We start from the raw sequence: 6,639 nt of genomic DNA on the forward strand, positions 1-6,639 counted from the left end.
TTATTTTGATTCCAACACCCATCCCACCAGTCTGGGGAAATTTAATTTTAATCATTCCTCTTTCATTCACTAGGGTTATCAAAAGATCCCAAGAATCTTTTATGAATCAGAAAATTCAGGGGTGCCCTACTGGCATATAGTTTACACTTGTCTACATTGATACATTTATTGCTCATTTAGTCTTACAGTGGTACTGAGGCATCTGAGGCATGTGTGGCCATGGAAATATTTGTCAATACAGGGAGCCCAGACATCTATGGTTATATTCACTATTGTCCCACTACTTTCATTGGTGCTGAATGGGCATGGGCTCCTGATGCTTTAAAAACCATAGTTTCTACTATCCTTTCCCATGCTAGTGAATCTTCTCTACCCGAGGCTCTTGTATTTCTGTACCACTCCATTCAATACATAATGCATTTACCTCTTTTCCTTATCCTTTAAGAATGGCCTAATGTGCAAAATAAAATCTAGCAGGAGATTTTCAGAAAACTTTTGCTTTAGGTTCTACTATGTAACCTCTCTATCCAACTAAGACAAAGGAACCCTCCATGAATTGGACGAGTGGAAATTCAGTGAGAACAAATGAAGTCCACAATTAATTATGCTGTTACCTACACATAAAAAAATCAAGAAAATGTAATCAAATAAATTAAAACTTTAAAAGATGAGACATTATTGCTATTATTGCTATTGACGAGTTAGGCCGAAAATTTCTTATCATCTCTTACTATCTCCTCTATAATCTCTTTAGTGCCCTTATTATTTCCTCTGTGTCGCTGCAGCTTCCAATTGTCCCTTCTTACATCATTATCCCTCCTTTCTCCCTAAGAGCCCTCACTTTTGAATCTATTACTATCAGACTATATTATCTATTATGCTTCCTTGTTGCTGTCCTGTATAGATCCACACCATTCTTTCTTCCCTTGGTCCATTTGTCATGCTGTAACAAAATACCTGAGACTGGATAACTTGTAAAGAACGTAAATGTATTTCTCATACTTCTGGAAGCTAGCAAGTCCAAGATCAAGGTGCCTATGGGTTTGGTTGTCTGGCAAAAGCTGCTCTCTGCTTCCAAGATTGCATGTTGCTGCAACATCTGAAGAAGATTAACACTGTGACTTCACATAGCAGGAGAGACACAAGGGCAAAATAGGGTGGCAGGATGAACTCATCTTCTCAAGCCCCTTTATAAGGCACTAATACAACTCATGAGGACATAGCCCTCATGGTCTAATCAATTCCTAAAGGCTTCGACTCTTAATATTGTTGCATTGAGTACTAAGTTTTAACATGAATTTTGGAGGGGACACAAATATTCAAACCATAGTACTGTTACAGACCACAGGTTCTTAGACTCTCATGTAATGGAAATTGACACGAGATCCAGCATGTTTCCCAGTCAAGGCTTTTTTAAAGGATTTTTCTCCAAATACAAGGGAGCCAGCACTGGAGTTAAAGTTATCTGGCTGCCTCCCCAAGGGGAGTACATTGTGGTGCCTTAAGGAGATGATATATATACTTCATGAGGTAAGTGAGCTTTACAACATGATGGGATGGAATACAGGGTGCACAAGAGTAGTAAGGAGTCATGCTAAACACATATATCACATGATTAGAAAATGGAAGATGAACACTTCTTTGGGTGGAGAAATGGTATTATAATGAAGCAAAGGGCAAAGATCTGTCATCCTTCTGGTCTTGTGCACATGCAAGTAATAGGGTTAACTTCTTTGAGTGAAACTTATATCTGGAGGTCATTTGTTTTAGACTTCCTTAAGGTTCCCCCAGTCAGGGACATGGTGCCTTTAATAAAATTTATAGAGTGGAGCAAGTACAGCTTACCTTAGTTGTTAAGGTTTTGAGGTCAACAACGCTGGCACCCAGAGGAGGCAGGATTGAAAGGTCAGGATTGTCTGGTTGAGGTCCCTACCAGCTTGTAGTAGAGGTTTCGGGGATGGGGTTGTGCTGGTGCTTCCTTGTTGCAGGTTGCAGGTGTGGGCTTGAAGCTGTCACCTGCCATTGCCCATGACTGTACCATGCCCAACAATGCTAGTGCAGCCAGCAGTGGTGGCACAGGGCCCCACAGAGCTGTGCATCATGCTTTGCCCAATTCCTGGCTTTAAGCTATATCCCTGCACCCTAGGGGAAGTTTATCAATCTTGTTAATTTCAAAAACAAAAAAAAACAAAAATTTTTGATTTTTTAAATTATTCTTTGATTTTTTTTTTTTTTTTAGAGACAGAGTCTTGCTCTGTTGCCCATGCTTGAGTGCAGTGGCACCATCTCAGCTCACTATAACCTCCACCTCCTGGTTCAAGCAATTCTCCTGCCTCAGCCTTGCGAGTAGCTGGGATTACAGGTGCCTGCTGCCATGCCTGGCTAATTTTGCCTGGCTAATTTTTGTATTTTTAGTAGGGATGGGGTTTCACCATGTTGGCCAGGCTGGGCTTGACTCCTGACCTCAGGTGATCTGCCCGCCTCGGCCTCCCAAAGTGCTGGGATTACAGGTGTGAGCCACTGGCCCCTGACTGCACATTAGCCATTAAGATTCAACATATGAATTGGAGGGTGGGGGACATATTAAGACAATAACATTCTGCCCTGACCCTCAAAATGCATGCCCTTCTTCCATGTAAAATACATTCATTCTATCCTAATAATCCCAAAATTCATAACTCATTCTAGCACAAACTTGTCTAAAGTTCATAGTCTCATCTAAAGGAAATAGGGGTGAGACTCAAGGTATGATTCATACTGAGGCAAATTCCCCTCCAGCTGAGAGACTGTAATATCAAACAAGTTTTGTGCTTTCAATGTACAGTGTTATGACAGGCATGGGATAGACATTCCAATTCCAAATGAGAGAGATAAGCAAGAAGAAAGAGGTCACGGGTCCCAACTAAGTCCAATACCCAATAGAGCAAACAAAATTATATCTTAAGGATTGAGAGTAAACTTACTTGACTCCATGTTCTGCCTTACAAACATACTAGGGTAGGAGTTGGATTCTTGGGGCTCTGGGGAATTCTGCCTCCATGGCTTTCTTGGGTACGACACACACTATACTTCTTACAGACTGGTCAGGTGTCTGTGGCTCTCCCAGGTGGGCATTATATCCTGGTGGCTCTAGGTTCTTGGGGTGGGCCTGCCCTCATGGCTTCATTAAGCAACGCCCTAGTAGGGGTTCTCTGTGGTGGCCCCAAACTCACAGCTCCACTAGGTTTTGCCCTAGAGGGAGCTTTCTGCAGTGTCCCGGACCCTGAGGCAATTCTTTTCCTGCATTCTGAAGCTCTCCATTGCATTTTTTAAAATCTGGGTAGAGGTAACCAGGCTTCCATAGCTTATGTACTCTGTATGCCTGCAGAACTAATGCTACATGAACTCCACCAGGACCCACTGCCTGCATCCTCCAGAGTGGTTGTCCAAGGCATAGCTGGGCCTACCTGAGCCCTAGCTGGGGCACTTGAAGACTTTAGTGCATGAATGCAGGGTGCAGAGACTTGAGATCACCCTGGAAAGTGAGCACGGAGTTTCTATGTGCAACCTAGGCCCCTCCCTAGAAGCAACTCTGCCCTCATAGCCCTGGCACTCTGGGCCTGTGATGAACATGGCAGCCTCCAATATCTCTGAAATGCCTCTAGGTCATCTTATTGTCTTCATAAATGTTAATATCGTGAAAACGGCCATACTGCCTGAAGCAATTTATAGATTCAATGCTATTTCCATTAAACTACCATTTACATTCTCCACAGAATTAGAGAAAAACTACTTAAAATTTCATATGGAACCAAAAAGGAGCCCAAATAGCCAAGACAATCCTAATAAAAAACAATGCTGGAAACATCATGCTACCTGACTTCAAACTATACTGCAAGGCTATAGTAACCAAAACAGCAAAATACTGAGACAAAAACAGACACATAGAACACTGAAACAGAATAGAGAACTCAGAAGTAAGACCACACACCTACCAACCATCTGTTCTTCTACAAACATGACAAAAACGAGCAAGGGGGAAAGGATTCCCTATTTAATAAATGGTGCTGGGAGAATTGACCAGCCATATGCATAAAATTAAAACTGTACCCTTTCTTTACACCGTATACAAAAATTAACTCAAGATGGATCAAAGACTTCGATGTAAAACCCAAAACTATATTAAAAAAAAAAAACCCTAGAAGAAAATCTAGGCAATACCTTTCAGGACATAGCCACAGGCAAAGATTTAATGACAAAAATGCCAAAGGAATTGCAACAAAAGCAAAAAATTTACACATGGGATAAAAATAAACTAAAGAGCTTTTACACAGAAAAAGAAAAACTATCATCAGAGTGATCAAACAACATACAGAACGGGAGAAAATTTTTGCAATCTGTCCGTCTGACAAAGGTCTAATATGCAGAGCCTACAAGAGATTTAAACAAATTCACTAGAAAAAAGCAATCCCATTAAAAAGTGGGCAAAGGACATGAATAGGCACTTCTCAAAAGACATTCATATGGCCAACAAATCTATGAAAAAAAAGCTCAATATCCACCGATCATTAGAGAAATGCAAATCAAAACCATAATGGAATATCATCTCATGCCAGTCAGAAGACTATTACTAAAAAGTCACAAAATAACAGATGCTAGTGAGGTTGTGAAGAAAAAGGAACCCTTATACACTGTTGGTAGGAATTTAAATTAGTTCAACTGTTGTGGAAGACAGTATGGTCAATCCTCAAAGATCTAGAGACAGCAATATTATTTAACCCAGCAATCCCATTACTTCATAGTACCCAAAGGAATTGTTAACCAAATTATATTACCCAAAGGAACTACATTTATATTACCCATTATATTACCCAAAGGAGTATAAATCATTCTATTATAAAGACACAGCCATGCATATGTTCATTGCAGCACTATTCATAATAGCGAAGACATGGAATCAACCCAAATGCCCATCAATGATGAACTGCATAAAGAAAATGTCATACATATACACAAGGGAATACTATGCAGCCACAAAATAAAGAATGAGATCATGCCCTTTGCAAGCACATGGATCAATCTGGAAGTCTTTATTGTCAGCAAACTAATGCAGGGACATAAAACAAAACACTACCTTTTCTCACTTATAAGTGGGAGCTGAACCATAAGAATGCATAGATGTGGAGGGGAACAACACATACTGGAGCCTGTCAGAGGTAGGGAGAGGGAGAGCATCAGGAAGAATAGCTAATGCTTGCTGGGCTTAATATCAAAATTATGGGTTGATCTGTGCAGCCAACAAACCATGGTACACATTTATTTATGTAACAAACCTACACATACTGCACATGTACCCCAGATCTTAAAATAAAAGTTGAAGAAAAAAAAAGTATCTGGCTTTCTTCTATTCATACTAATCTTGTTATAAAAGCTGTCTCGGCCACACTCTTGATTTTCTCTCCTAAACACATTTAAAAAAATTATTTACCTGGCCAATTTGGGAATTTTCCAAATTTTTACATTTGGCTTCTCCTTTGATTAAGATTTCATTTTTTCCATTGTCTCTGTTTCTCTCTTTCTCTCTTTCTGTCTCCCTCACCTCTTTTTCTGGAACTCTGATGGCACAAATGTTAGCTTTTTGTTATTCTCCCACAGGGATTTAAATTTGGTTCATTTTTATTGTGTCTATTTATATTTATTATTCAGACTGGATGAATTCTATTGATCTTTCCTCAACTTCACTAATTCTGTTTGTGTCATCTTTACTCTATCCTTGAGCCATTCCAGTATGTTTCCTTTTATTTCTAATATTTTATTTCTATAATTTCCACTTGGTCATTTTAATAACTTTATTTCTTTTCTGAAATTTTCTAATTTTTCATTTATTTCAAGATAATTTATAGTTCAATATTGAAGTATTTTATCACAGCTTTAAAATCTTTGTCAGATGATTACAACATTAATTCATCTTGCTGTTGGTATCTGTTGATTGTCTTTTCCAATTCGATTATCGATTTCCCTAATCCTTGATATGACAGGCTTTTTGTTGTTTCCTAGACATGTTGTTGATTATGTTTGGTGACTCCTTTTTATATCTTTTATGTGAGCAGGCAGTCATCATGCCTAGGTTAATACATAGATGCTAGCCAATTTTTGTGGTCTGTAGTTACATTGACAGTTTACTTTTTATAGACTTTGCAGTACTATTTTGATATGCGTAGTTTATCTGGTGCTGCTGCAGCTCCCAGTGGTACTTGTTGGTGAAGTGGAAGATGCTTCTCTAGGCCTGGGTGACTGGTATCACTGGGTCGGGCAAGGGATTTACAGGCCATGAAGGTAAACAGGCTTCCCTGGAAAAGATGTTGCTGTGGCATTCTTTTCCCTGACTGTGGAAGATGAAAAGCACTTCTCTGGATAGGCGCTTGTCATTGTGGTTATTTGTTTACTGGTGCAGTAGTCTCTCTGGATGGGAAAGGGGAATCTCAGGATTATAGGGGTAAAGAGGCTGTTAGCCTGAATGGTTCTTATGGTTAAATCCCTCTTCCCAGTGCCACACAGACAACCAGTGTCTTTGGATAAGGAAGGGGTGTCTCATGCCCATGGAGAAAAAGAAGCTTCCCAGGCTGGGTTGATTATTGGAGTGGGGCTATCTTGCTGGTG

Source organism: Callithrix jacchus, chromosome X, assembly GCF_049354715.1.
Source record: "Callithrix jacchus isolate 240 chromosome X, calJac240_pri, whole genome shotgun sequence".
Taxonomy (NCBI): domain Eukaryota; kingdom Metazoa; phylum Chordata; class Mammalia; order Primates; family Cebidae; genus Callithrix; species Callithrix jacchus.